This window comes from Notamacropus eugenii, chromosome 5, assembly GCF_028372415.1.
Source record: "Notamacropus eugenii isolate mMacEug1 chromosome 5, mMacEug1.pri_v2, whole genome shotgun sequence".
Lineage (NCBI taxonomy): Eukaryota > Metazoa > Chordata > Mammalia > Diprotodontia > Macropodidae > Notamacropus > Notamacropus eugenii.
The window spans coordinates 461,375,567-461,389,242 of record NC_092876.1 but is presented as its reverse complement, the minus strand read 5'-3'; the positions used below and the strand labels follow the sequence as shown (position 1 = coordinate 461,389,242).

Genomic DNA, 13,676 nt, shown 5'->3' with positions numbered 1-13,676 from the left:
CAAGGCTCTAAAATTTATTTTATCCAGGATCTGCAGGTCAGGATTTTTCCAGGAGATAGAGCTCAACCCGTAGCCTAAGGATTACATCAAGTAGGGCCATGAAAAGGATAGAGTATTAGACTTGGATCCAAGAAGATCTGACATGTTTGTATATATTTTAATTGAATTTTATTTTTTTCAATTCCAAAAGAAATCTACCTTCTCTCCCCCTAATCCCTACCTTCTTTACCCCATTGGGAAAAAAGGAACAAAAACAAAACCCTAAAGTGCTATACAAATGCTAGCTATTATTTACAGTAAGTTCCTCCACTTGGGCAAAGTCCATCTCTTGTTGTTTCAGGCATTATCTGATGACCCTCAGATTAGAAAAGCACAGGATTCCTTATAGTGTTCTTTCACTTCTGCATTTTGAAGGCAATACCCAGTACAGGATGCACTATTTTGAAATTAAAGTTCTTATGAAGTGTTTCATATAACAGACTATTGTCCCATGTTAAAAAACTGAAATCTACATCCTTCTGCTCCAGGTTTAATTATTTCATTAAAAAGATCATTGAATGTCATGCTGTTTAGAATAGTTACTGCAAAGAATGAAACTGAACTAACTTTTCAGTTGTTCCTGAGCATTGATTGTAAAAGTACTTAAAAGGATCTTCAGACAAGTTTCAAAGGCATGTCCTGGGCACAGAGACTGATTTTAAAAAGCATCTCAGCAACTTTAAAAATATATTTGTGGCAGCCTTTGGTTCACAGTCAAAAGAAAATAATAGACCAATCCCAAGGGCTTTATTGGACAGTGTTCTTCCTAAAACTAAATCTGAAAGATAAAAATGAACAAAGTGGGACTTAAATAAAATATTTATAACAAATCCTTATAATGTTGTATTGGGAATTTTTATTTTTTTATTTTCCTTTCATTAATTTTTATTATTTGAGGCACAGGGTCATTCCTCCTGCAACTTTTAGTTAACTGAAAGCCTGTCTTCTGTTAACATTAACTTTACTTGACTAGAACCTGTCCTTTAAGGCCTTAAACATTCATTAAATGAAAACCACAGAAAGAATCTCAACTATCCCTGGCTCTCTGGCAACATGTAAAACAACCTACTTGTGAACCCTCTAACTGTAGGTTAACCTATAACCTGACTTAATTTACCTATAGAGTCTGTTTAACTAGGTTTATTAGTTATAAATTAAAATTCTGTTTAAGTGAGATCAGCTTTTATTGTTGCTGCTTGTCCTTCATTCTCAAAGAGGACCATGACATCAGGAAGGTGATGCCATGACTAGCATGTGAAATGGATTTAAGTGAGGGAGGCTGTGCAAAGTCACCAGCCTCACTTTCTCCTCCAGAGCCATCTGGGTCCAGTGGCAAGATATAGATCAAGATGAGTAGAGGTAGCCCCCAACTTTTGCAACATTGAAGGAAGTATGGGATTATGAATGTCTTTTCTTTAATTTTAATGCCCTATGAGATTGCAATATGTAAAAGAATTTTTTTTCTCTGTCACTCTAACATAATTTTGTCTATCAGATATGAGCCTATTTATAAGAGCCTTGTTAGAATCCTAACGAAGATTCAGGTTGATCATTTTTTCTGAGACCTGAACCTGTGGATGAGCGTAACAATAAAATCTAGGTTTTTACCATTATAATTTCTGTATCATGGTAAATATATTTCAGTAGCTATTACCTACCACCTGAACTCAGAAAGGTAATACTTTTCCCATAACAACATCATTATTCAAAACTTACAAGAATTTTAAAACAATCTTTGAGATAGCCTTAACTGCCTGCATGATACCCAATGCTTCTCCACAACCTTCTACTAGAAATGGTAAATGTAATGATGTCTACATCTGTGTATCATACTGTGAAACACATTCCTTTCTCATTAGGCAGCAGCATTAGGCAAAAGCAAATTTTCTAATGAAGTCTCTAAGGATTACTGACATATAGGGTGTCTTAATAGTCTTAGGAAGCCATTGGAGCTTATTGAATAGGAGGGCTGACTTGCTCAGACTTGTGCCTTAAGAAGATCAGTTAGGATGAACTGAAACAGGGAAAGACTTGTAACAAGCATACCAAACAGCAGACTATTGCAAAAATCCACACATGACACTGGACTCCTTGCTGTTCCCTGAACAAGGCACTTCAATCTCCAGACTCCAAATATTTGATAGAGTCCCCCATGCCTGGAATCCTCTCCCTCCTCATCTCTTCCTTCCTGGCTTCACTAGCTTCCTTCAAGACTCAGCTAAGGTATTACCTTCTACAAGAAGCCCTTCCCAGTCTTTTTTAATCATAATGCCCTCTCTCTGAGACTACCCCCAATTTATCCTGCGTATACCTTCTCTATAAAGGGCAGTTAGGTGGTGCAGTGGTTAGAGTTCTAGACCTAGAGTCAAGAAAGCTCATCTTCAGAGTTCAAATCTGACTTCCCACACTTACTAGCTGTGTGACCCTAGACAAATTACTTCATCCTATTTGTCTCAGTTTTCTCATCTATAAAATGAGCTGGAGAAGGAAATGGTAAATCATCTCAGTATCTCTGCCAAGAAAATCACAAATGGGGTCACAAAGAGTCATACGCAACTGTGTGTTGTCTTCCCCATTAGACTGTGAACTCCTCAATAACAAGGACTAGTGTTTGCTTTTGTTGAGAGGAAAATTCTATGTTCAGGTCATCTTCCTTATTAAAGAGGTAAAATTCAGGAAGAGAAAGTTAAAAAAGAGTTTCTCAATACAACAAGGTAGAAAAGCATTGATGGATCTGCTGCTGGGCCAACCAGGCGGCAAACCAGGCACTATTTTAATAGGCAACAACAAGCAGCTTCCATACTGGGGCAAAAATACTTTGATTGGATCATGTGACTATGAGAAGGTGGAACTGGTGCCACCTCAGCTCCTCCCTTAGTATTCTGACTGATCCACAATTTTAATGAGGAGGTGGGGTAAATAAGCATGCAAGGATCTGAGTGGCAGCAGGGACTCATGACCAGATGGGATTAGTGCTAGGAAGACATGATCAAAGCTGTCCTCTCCTGCAGGACTGCTCTCCCCAAAATCAAGCAACATTAAAACATGGGCGTCACATCAGAATGACTGCATCAGTGACTGCCTTTATGCAGTTTTCTTTCTATTTGCAGTGATGAGCACAGTGCCTGTCACATACTAGGTCCTTAATGTTGTTCGCCCTTCATTTTCAAAGGGGACCAATGATATCATGGGGTGACGTCTTGACTTACTTATGAATTGAATTTAAGTGAGACAGAGTTGCACAAAGTCATCAACCTCATTCTCTCTTCCTGTGTCATCAAAGTCCAGTGACAGGACAAAAGTCGAGATGACTGGCAATGGCCCCAGAATACAGTGGATGACCTTGCATGGCATCTTTGATGTCTGGTCAAGCTTTAAGCACTCCACAGCTCCTGCTTCAGCCACCTTCACAGCCATTGGAACAAGTCATTCTCCTCTGCCCATTCCACTAGGCAAAGTGTTCACATGCTTGGATTAGACAACTCTCTAGCTTACCAATGGACTACAGTTACTCTCAACCTGGTTTAGCCCATCTGTCATGTCAGTTTTACCAGGGTGTGACTGCTGGGCGTACTATAACTTTTTGGAGCCATAGGTGAGAAGTGGGTGCAGGTGGACCCCAAAGTTAGATGAACAACCTTGAAAAGGACTCAGCAAGCCCTATCCCAAAGGTAGTAGTTCTCCCTGAACACTCCATACACTCCAATAGGTACTTAATAAATGCTAGTTGGCTGACTGACTGATTGTCCAAAGGAGACTTATTCTGAGAACATTTTTAGATAATAATTGGATTATAGAATCAAAGCTGCAAGGGATGTTGGAAGCTATTGAGTTCAACTTCTTCCTTTTACAGATGAAGAAACTGAGGCACAGAGAAGTTAAGTGGTTTACTCTGAGTAGATTCATAGGTTAGAAAGTTTCTGAAGTGGGATTTAACCCAGGTCTTTCTGACTCCAAGTCCAGTCTTCTACCCACTACTCTACACTGCCTCTGAAACTGGAGAAAAGACAATGGTCAAGAAATAGAATAGATTTGTCTAAGTTGCTGTTAGTGACAGTAGTTAACTTTTTTTAACACTTTATGTTTTATATCCATTTATCATCAATTAAATTGGAATCATCATGTTTTAACTGTAACTTTAGCATATGGTATGCTCTGTTGGGAAGCTGAAATAGTTTTTTAGAAGAGGAAAGGAAGAGGGCAAAGCCAAGACCAACTGGTAAGAAAAAGTATGGTGAGTTCCCTTTCAAAAAACTCCTTTAAACAGATCTAGAAAATGTGGCAGATTGTATCCTGATGGGGAATCCAGAAAAAGTCATAGGGAGTCATTTCTTTAGCATAATTCAACATAGAAAGACACTCATGGAAGTCTGCAGACATTGGGTCATGAAAGTCTGCAGACTGACCAGGAGCTTGTTACACAGAAGCACTCCAGAGACCAAGGAGAGACTGCTCCAGTATACAAAGAGATCTCAGACCCCTCCCAAACACTACCAGACCCAGACCAAGAAACAGGTGCCAACTGGCAGCTTTGTCACCCACAGCCCAGTTCTAGGTCACAGATCCAGCATAACTGGAAGGGAAAATACACTTGGGGGGGCTTTTCTTGGTAGCATATGGGGAAAGGAGGAAATTCAGAAGCCAGCAACAGCATGTCTCCGATCCCAGGGGCAAAGCAGGATTCCACTCTAGCATCTAGCCTAGCCTGCAGAGAGTGGAATAACCAGGGCAGGAATTAAAGACCAAAGGTGACCCTATAGTTTTGCCACTTTGAACCAAAAGAGCTTTCCAGCTGGATGGTACTGGCAGTATCCAGAAGCATCCTTTGGTTGTTGTTGATCAGTTATTTCCAACTCTTCCCTGATCGCATTTGGAGTTTTGTCAAGCAAAGATACTAGAGTGGTTTACCATTTTCTTCCCCAACTCATTTTACTGATTAGACAAACAGGATTAATTGATTTGCCCAGGTTCACATAGCTAGGACATGTCTGAGACTGGATTTTGACTCAGGCCTCCTGACTCCAGGGCTGGTGCTGTATACCACCTAGCTGCCCTGGTAACACCATTTTACTTTTACACAAACCCAAGCCCATGTCAGGAATTTGTGGAGCTCAGACCAGGGAGGCAACAATCAGTTGCGCAGGATCAGACCACTTTGGAGCACTGAAAGCTTGCGGGTCTCCAACCTGTCAGCGAAGTCCTGGAATAATAAAGTATTTAATACCTCCCATGATAAAAGCAACAAGACCACCCCAGACCTTCCCTCCAGAAGTGCTGCAAAACTCAACCCTAACTTTAAGTACAACATCAGGAACTAGGGTGGAAGAATGAGCAAAAGAAAAAGAAACCCACTTTAAAAAATGCTCTGATGGCAAGGAAGTTCAAGACACAAATGCAGAAGAGATTGACCCTCAAACATCAACAAGCAACGTCTCAGAAGAAAAGAAAACATAGCTTGGGCACAAAGTCAGCAAGAATTTTTAGAAGGTGTGAAGCAAGAATGTTTTTAAAAAGTTTTAAAATATTTTTATAAATGGAAAGAGAGCATTTAAGGGGGGAAATTTTAGAAAAGAAATGAGAGTTAAAGTAAAGAATTACAAAGGGAATTAGTAGCTTGGCACAAGAGATACAAGATCTTGCCCTAGCAACAAACTCCCTGGAAAATTAGAACAGACTAAACAGAAATTAATGACTATATGAGGCAAAAACAAATATTAAAAGAAAGTCTAAAGTAAACAGAAGAAAATCTAAGGTATCTCATTGCAAAAACAACTAACCTAGAAAACAAATTGATGAAAAAATTTAAGAATCATTGTACTATCTAAATGCCATGATTCAAACAGACTTTAGATACCTTATTTCAAGAGATCTTAAAAGAAAATTGCCCATAACTCTTAGAACCAGAAGACAAAGTGGAAATGGAAAGAATCCCTATCACCTCCTGAAAGAAATCCCCAAACAAACCCTCCCAGAAATATCTTAGAAAATTCAGAATTTCCTGGTCAAAGAAAAAAATACCTTAAGCAGCTGGAAAGAAGAGTACTGAAGAGCCACAATCAGGATAGCGTGATTTAGCTGCCTTCACTTTAAAGGAGCAGAGAATTTGGAATACAATATTCCAGGAGGTGAAGGATATTGGGTTACATCCAAGAACAATTTTCCCAGCAAAGCTGAGTATAATGCTACAGGAAGGGAAACAAACCTTCGATGAAACAGAGGATTTCCAAGCATTCTGATGAGAAGATTCGAGCTAAGCAGAAACTTTGAATTCAAACATAGGAGTAGAGAAAAAAAACAAAAAGGTAAAGGTGAATAAACAATGATAAAGAATGAAAAAAGAATAGACCATTCATATTCAAATACGAGGAGATATACATCTGTTCCCTCTGAACCCCAACATCACCAGGGAAGATAAAGCTGACAAGGCCTAGGAGTAGCCCTATTAAATCTTAATGATCTCAAGCATAAGAGAAAAAAATTGCCCTGGAGTAGCAGGGGAAGGAAGGTTAGGGGAAATGAACTCACACATAGTGTGTATATCTATACAAACAAGGAGGAAGGGATCAGGGTGGGGGAAGTGGCTAACAATTGAATCTCACTCTCATCTAAACTGATCAGAAGAAGGAAGAACACACACAGGATACAGAGACAAAAAGACAGACAGCTACAAAGAGAGAGACAGAGATATTGGGTACAGAAATATATTTCACTCAATAAGGAGATAGGAGGAAAAGAGGAGATGTGGGGAGGAAGATTAGAGGGGGATAGATTAAGGGAAGGATTAGTCCTAAGCAAACTCTAATGATGGATAAAAAGATTCTTATAGCTGTTTTTTTGAGTCAGTAAAAAAATGGGAATTTAAGGAGCCACCTTTAAGTTGGGAAATTGAGAAATGAGTTATGGTTTATAAATTGATGAAATATGATTTGGTGAACTTCTAGGTTTAATGACCAAGCACAATTCCAGATCTCAATTGGTGTGTGTGATGGAAGAGTGAGAGGTGGATTTTGGCTGATTGAAACAAGTAAAATATATTTATTTAAAAAGAAGTAGAATTAATTAAAAGAATGGTTTGGTTAGACTTGACCAAGTACATAAAGAAGAGACGCATGAGTGTATGTGTTCGTCCTTCGTTGCCAAAGAAGACCATGCCATCAGAGAAATGATGACACGACTTGCACTTGACTTTGTTTTGAGTGAGGGAGAGCTGTACAGGTCACCAGCCTCACTTCTCCTCCAGAGCCGTCTGAATCCAGTGACCAGATATTCATCAGAATAACTGGAGATGACCCAGGATGAGGAAACTGGGGTTAAGTGACTTGTCCAAGGTCACACAGCTAGTGAGTGTCAAGTGTCTGAAGTGAGAGAGAAACTCGGCTTGCAGTGGGTGACTGAAGGCACTCAGGATTATTTTCAAGAAATCTTAAAAGGGGAAGATCCCAAAAGAATGAAAATGGTCACATTTCAGCAAAAAAAAATATGTCATTACTAACTACAGATGCATTTACCTATGTTTTATTTCTGTAAAACTGTCATAAAAATCACCTTTCCATACACATTTTGTGAAGACATTCTTAATGAAAATGTGAGAACAAAACAGGAATTACTCCTATCCTAGCAACAACCCAGGTTACATCTACATCAAGACCATGAAAAAGGCAGCCTAGATTGTAATTGGAAAGTGTGAAAACACTTCTACATAAACAAGCATGAGAGGAAAGAGGAAGACGTCAGTCAATAAACATTTCTGAAGGGCCTGCTGTGTTCAGGCACTGTGCTCAGCATAGGAATGCGTACAAGAAATAATGTGAAGGTAGAAACAAAATTTAGCAACTCACTGGATATGTGGGTTAAGTCAGCATGGGGAATGGAGCCTGGGTGAGTGGCAGCATACTGCCCAGCACATAATAGTCATTTACTAAGTGCTAGCTGACTGACTGGGGCCCTGGACAACAATAGCGAAATTTTGAAGAGGGGAGGATTTGGAGAGAGTTTTGGATGGTTGAGTTTGAGATGCCTACAGGTTATCTAGTTAAAGGTACTCAGTACGTGGTCAATGATGTGAGACTGGTGCTCAGGAGAGAAACTAGGGCTGGATATATAGATCTGGGGATTATCTGCTTAGAGATGATAAACCTGTAGGGATTCATGATGATCACCAAATGAAGACCCAGGACAGAGTCTTGGGGATGTCAACAGTTAGTAGCATGACATGGATAAAGAAATAGCAAAGGAGATGGAGAATGGATGACTAGACGGAGAGAAGCAGTAGGAAGGAGCTGTGCTCCAAAAACTCAGGAGAGAGTTTAAGTCTAGGTCTAGGAGGAAAAGGTGATCAACAATTTCAAAAGCTGCAGAAAAAAAAATGCACTCCATAAATTTGACAGCAGCTTGGTCTTTCAAGGTATTTTAAAATTCTGGTCTTTCTAGTGTTAAATGATAAATCTAATGGCATTAAAAAAATCCCTTATTCTTCTTGAAAGGTTATTGGTAACTTTGGAGGGAGCAATTTTAATTTAATGAGGATGTAAACCAGACTGCAAAGGGTTTAGAAAAAATTGAGAGAAGTAGAGGCACTGAGTATAGAAAGATTTTCAAGAATTTTAGCTCATGAGGCTAGGAAAGCTATAGGATGATAGCTTACGGGGATGGTAGGATAAAGTGAGGGTTTGTTAAGATTGGGGGAGATATGGGTGTGTTGATAGGAGGAAAGGTTAGGGAAAGATTGAAAATGAGAGAGAGGAAGGGAAAGAAGGAGGGGAGAGAAAGAGAAAGAGAAAAAGAAAGAAAGAGAAAGAGAGGAGAGGGAGGAGGAAGAGAGGTGATAGAGAGCACAATCTCCTGGAGAGGACAGGAAAGATGACATCAAAAGTACATATAGTACCCTGATACCAATATGGTTGCTGTCAAGAGTTGCCATATTTTAGGAGCAAAATCAATGCCAGGAGAGTGGAAAAAAGAAGGAGCAGCCTCTTTGAGGTGAGGAGACCAGAAGCTTGAGACTCATGAACAGGAAGACTTTCTTCACATAATAATTCACATAATATTCACTTTCTTCACATAATATTCAATACATCACACTTGGAACATGAGGAATATATTTGCTAACCTCTTCAAGGGATTCTTTGGCAAAAAGGAAATGCAGATTCTAATAGTTGGTCTGGATGCTGCAGGAAAAACTTTTGTACAAATGTACAAAACGCACTAGGTGAAATAGCAACCACTATGTCCTTTATAGGTTTCAACACAGAAGCTGTAGAATAGAAAAACATGAGGTTCATGGTGTGGGATTTAGGTGGCCAGGACAAGATCCAACCCCTATGAAGCCATTATTTCCAAAATATACAAGGATTGATTTTTTTTTTATGGTTGACTAATGACAGACAATGAAGGAATAAATGAGGCCCCAGAAGAACTGGTGAGACTGCTGGCAGAGGACGAGCTTAGAGATGCCATCTTATTAGTGTTTGCTAACAAACAGGATCTTCCTCATGTTAGCAATGCAGTCGAAACCCCAGATGACTTGGACTGCACTCTCATCATCACAGAAACTACTTCATCCAAGCCACCTGTGCCACCCCTACCAGGGATGGGCTCTGGGAAGGACTGGACTAATTGTCCAATCGGTGCCAAAACCAGAAATGAACCACAAGAGTCCCTTCTTCCTCTTATCCTTCTCAGTGTTATTTCCTTCTAATTACCGTTCAGTTTACTGTAATGGGACAGACTGTTCTGCTTTGCTGTACTGAGTGCCAGAAGCTGTTTTTTCTCTTCCTTGTCACAGTACATATCATGCCATGCTTTAAATGTGGCAAATTCAGGCCTAAAAATTTAATTTTATTTCATGTAAAATTTTTTTGCTTCCAAAGAGGCAGTTTCTGGCACTCCTGTGCAGTATTACTCAGCTTTTTTATTGTTAGAAAAAAAACTAACTCATTGTTTAATATTGGGTAGGTATGTTATGAACATTAGCACTTCTTCTGGGAGTTAACATGGAGTAGCAGAAGCAAATGCTATTTCTACCGGCGTATGAGATCTACATTGAAATCCACTTTGGTGGTCGGTTTTCAGTCCAAGCCTTGGGTATTTTTCTGTAGTAGTAACGAAAAAATTTAAAGACAAGTAAAGCACTTGAACACGCAGAAGGAAGAAGTGTGCTTTGTGCAGATTTTGCAGTAACAACTCGAAAACCAGACCATTTTAATTGTCTGCAATTTCCCTTCTGAAACTTCAGAAAAGATGATAAAAATCAAACAAACGATCAACTTTGCATGATTAAAATAGAGATCCATGAAATTCGACGTGTAGGAATCTTTAGCATTTTATAGAGTTTGTGCTTGCACGTGTGTTCATCTGGATAGGATGGAATCCTAATAAAGCTGCCCCCAATTCCAATATTTTAGCTTCCTTATGGGCCTCGCTGAACAGCAGGCATGCCCTGATTTAACCACATAATCTGGCTTTAACCACACCATAGGCCCCCAGACTCAATCATAGGCCTCACTGAACAGGAGGCCCACTGCCAACTCCCTCCCCACTGCCCTACCCCCCACCCGACTCAGCATCCTAACTTCCCCCTATATGCCTCACTAGAAGAGCAGGCATGTTCCAGCAGAACAGTAGACATGTCCATGTGATGGAATGTCAGCCACGGCCTCTGGCTAGCCACTGCCCCCAGACCCATTCCTCACATTTCCCACAAAAACAGCAGGTGTGTCCATGCACTCAACCACAACCACATCCACGTAATCTCAGACAGGACCACAACAGCAGCCAATCAGAAAGCAGAACCGACAGGACCCTCAAGCAGGGTGTGGACCCCAAAACAATAGAAGGGACTTTCCTTTAGCAGGTACCATATTAGCAGTATTAGCAAAATAGCAAAAGCTGTCCTTTGGGCGAACTTATGAGGTGGAGAGGTTTATTATAGTATCATTATTACATATTAATGCCCCCCTTGGGGTTTTTCTGTATATATTGGGGGCAATTGCATGTATAGTTCCACTGAGGCTGGAACCCCTCCCCATTGCCTAATCTCTTAACAAACCCCTCTTGCCTTTTTAATATTCATAAATTCTGTTATCTAATTGCATCTTTTACCCTATAAAAATCCCCATCTTCCTCTGATAAGTTGCTGGTTCCCCCTTCAAACCCAGACCACTTCTGAGAGGCATCACTCCCAATAAATGACTTTGCTTGGATTGGAGGTGGCTTGAATCTGTGAATTCATTTGAGAAGACCCTCACAACACACCATGAAATGGCAACAGATACTTATTGGGGGAGAAAAAAGCTGTGAGGTTGTAGTTCAAATCTAGTTGAACATTGATATTAATAGATGTTCAGTAATAAACTGTTTATAACTAGACTTTTTCTCCCCTTGCAGTTCAGGTCAGACTGGAATTCCTCCATCACACTTGAATAACTCTTAAGAAGGACACAGTGATGGCTAGTTATAAACATTAAAAAGAACTTTTTGTCATATTTTGAAAACAAAAAACACCTTTTAATTTTAGTCGAGTGTGGTCCTTCTATTTGAAACCACTCCAGAGACCTCTCTCTATGTTAAGCTTTGTTGGAGATATTTCAAAGACACGGTCAAGAATACCAGACATTTCTCTATGGTGTCTGGACTTTGAAAGAAAATAAATTGAGCATGAGAGTTTGAGGAATCATTCCATTCTAGAAATATATGGTCCCATTTGGGAAAATCATGCTATCTGTATATGTATGAAATGCCCTTCAGTACCCTTCAGACTGCAAGGGTCAGATATGCCATCTGAAAAAACAAACTTTACTTTTCTTCTTTTGTATTTTAATAGACACTGAAGAAGCTGGAGCTGTTAAATTGTATCTTGGGAAAAACTCAGAACTGGTTTGGTATTGTAGAAACACTTATTGCTTTCAATACACAATTAGTAACCAACTGTTTTGCATACTTGTTTTGAGTTTTTATTTCAACTGTAATTAAAGCTATTAGAATAAAATCTCTGAACTATTTTTATAAAGAGTCCATGGAAAGGCTTTAGTCAGGAGAAAAGCTACCTCTTCATCAAAGACTTGAGGGAAGGAAAAGACAGTGAAGCAGGAATGGTAGGTAAAGAGAAGGGGAGAAAAGGAAACTCTTGGCAAATAGCTTCCATTTTTCCAGTTAAGTATGAGAAGAGAGGAAGAGGAAGCTTTGGAAGAACTGTTGTGATGAATGGAACAGAGAACTGAATGGAGAGGAGTGGAAGGATTGCCTTACTGCAGTGAGAACTCAGTTGAAATTTGATAATATAAATTTGAAGTAGAGCCAATCAGCAGGGTCTTCAGACTGTTTCCAGATCCTTTCAGTGACATGTGAATAGAAGGGATGGAAGAGTATGGTGGGTTGGGGTTTGTCAGGGTTGGGGTTTATCAAAGCATAATAGGTAATAAGAAAAGGGGGCAAGTGATTTGAAAGAAGAGTTAGGGGCAGCTAGATAGTGCAGTGGGTAGAGCACCAATCCTAAAATCAGGAGGACCTGAACTCAAATTCAGTCTTAGATACTTACTAGCTGTGTTACCCTGGGCAAGTCACTTAACTCCAATTGCCTCAAAAGAGAGGAGGATAAAGAGAAGGAAGGAAAGAAGTTGAATTGATTTATCAAAGGTTAACACAAAGGAGGAGAGTATAATCAGTACCAGGGTGTGTGTTTGTCCTTTGTTGCCAAAGAAGTCCATGTCATCAGAGAAATAATGACATGACTTGCCCTTGACTTTGTTTTGAGTGAGGGAGGGCTGTGCAGGTCACCAGCCTCACTTCTCCTCCAGAGCCATCTGAATCCAGTGACCAGATATTCATCAGGATGACTGGAGATGACCCAGGATGAGGCAACTGGGGTTAAGTAACTTGCCCAAGGTCACACAGCTAGTGAGTGTCAAATGTCTGAGGTGAGATTTGAACTCAGGTCCTTCTGACTCCTGCACTGGTGCTCTATCCACTGCACCCCCTAGCTGCCAGGGTAACAGTCTGAGAAAGACCTTACAAGGTGAAGGAATTGGAGTTAGGGTGAAGAATTGGGGTAAAAGTTTTTAAAGGACAGGGAAAGATGAAATGATGGAACATTTTGATGAGATAAACAAATTTGGGAAGCAGAGCTTTCGTGGGTGATGGTAAGAAAAAGGGCATGACCATCTCTGTGTGTGGCTGAGGTAAAATAGAAGAACAGGTCATGGGAACTGAGCAGACTGAGGAAGCAGGAAGTTAGGATGTTTGAAAAAATGTCACTTTGCATGCTGAAGTCTCCTAGTATCAGGTAGGAGTTGGGTTGGAGAGAAATATTGTGAGCCAAGCACTGAATTCAGTGAGCTCAAAGAAAGAAAATGGAAATGGCCACCAGGATGGAAATTGGGTGATAAATTTGGATAACATGAAGGTCAATAGAGAAGTTACCGAGTGATCATGGTAGAAAGTCTGGAAGTAACAATGAGGAGCAAGAAGAATTCTGTTTCTCCTGTCACAGCTAAGGATTCCGAGAGAAGAGGACAGACATGGTTGGAAAAGCAGACCAGGGAACTGACATTGCCAAAGTGGAAGTAGGTTTCCCTGAGTGCCAGGGGATGGAAACAGAGAGAAAAGAAGTTTAAGATGAAAAGAAGTTTGTTAATTATGGA

The 13,676-nt window shown here is 40.0% G+C and overlaps 1 protein-coding gene and 1 pseudogene across 1 annotated transcript in view; one reads left to right on the top strand and one right to left on the bottom strand.

Annotated features, from left to right (window-relative positions):
- Nucleotides 1-13,676, bottom strand: part of TMEM45A (transmembrane protein 45A) — a 132,578-nt gene that overhangs the window by 116,537 nt on the left and 2,365 nt on the right. The window lies entirely within an intron of this gene.
- On the top strand, nucleotides 9,128-9,684 carry LOC140503142 (ADP-ribosylation factor 1 pseudogene; annotated as a pseudogene).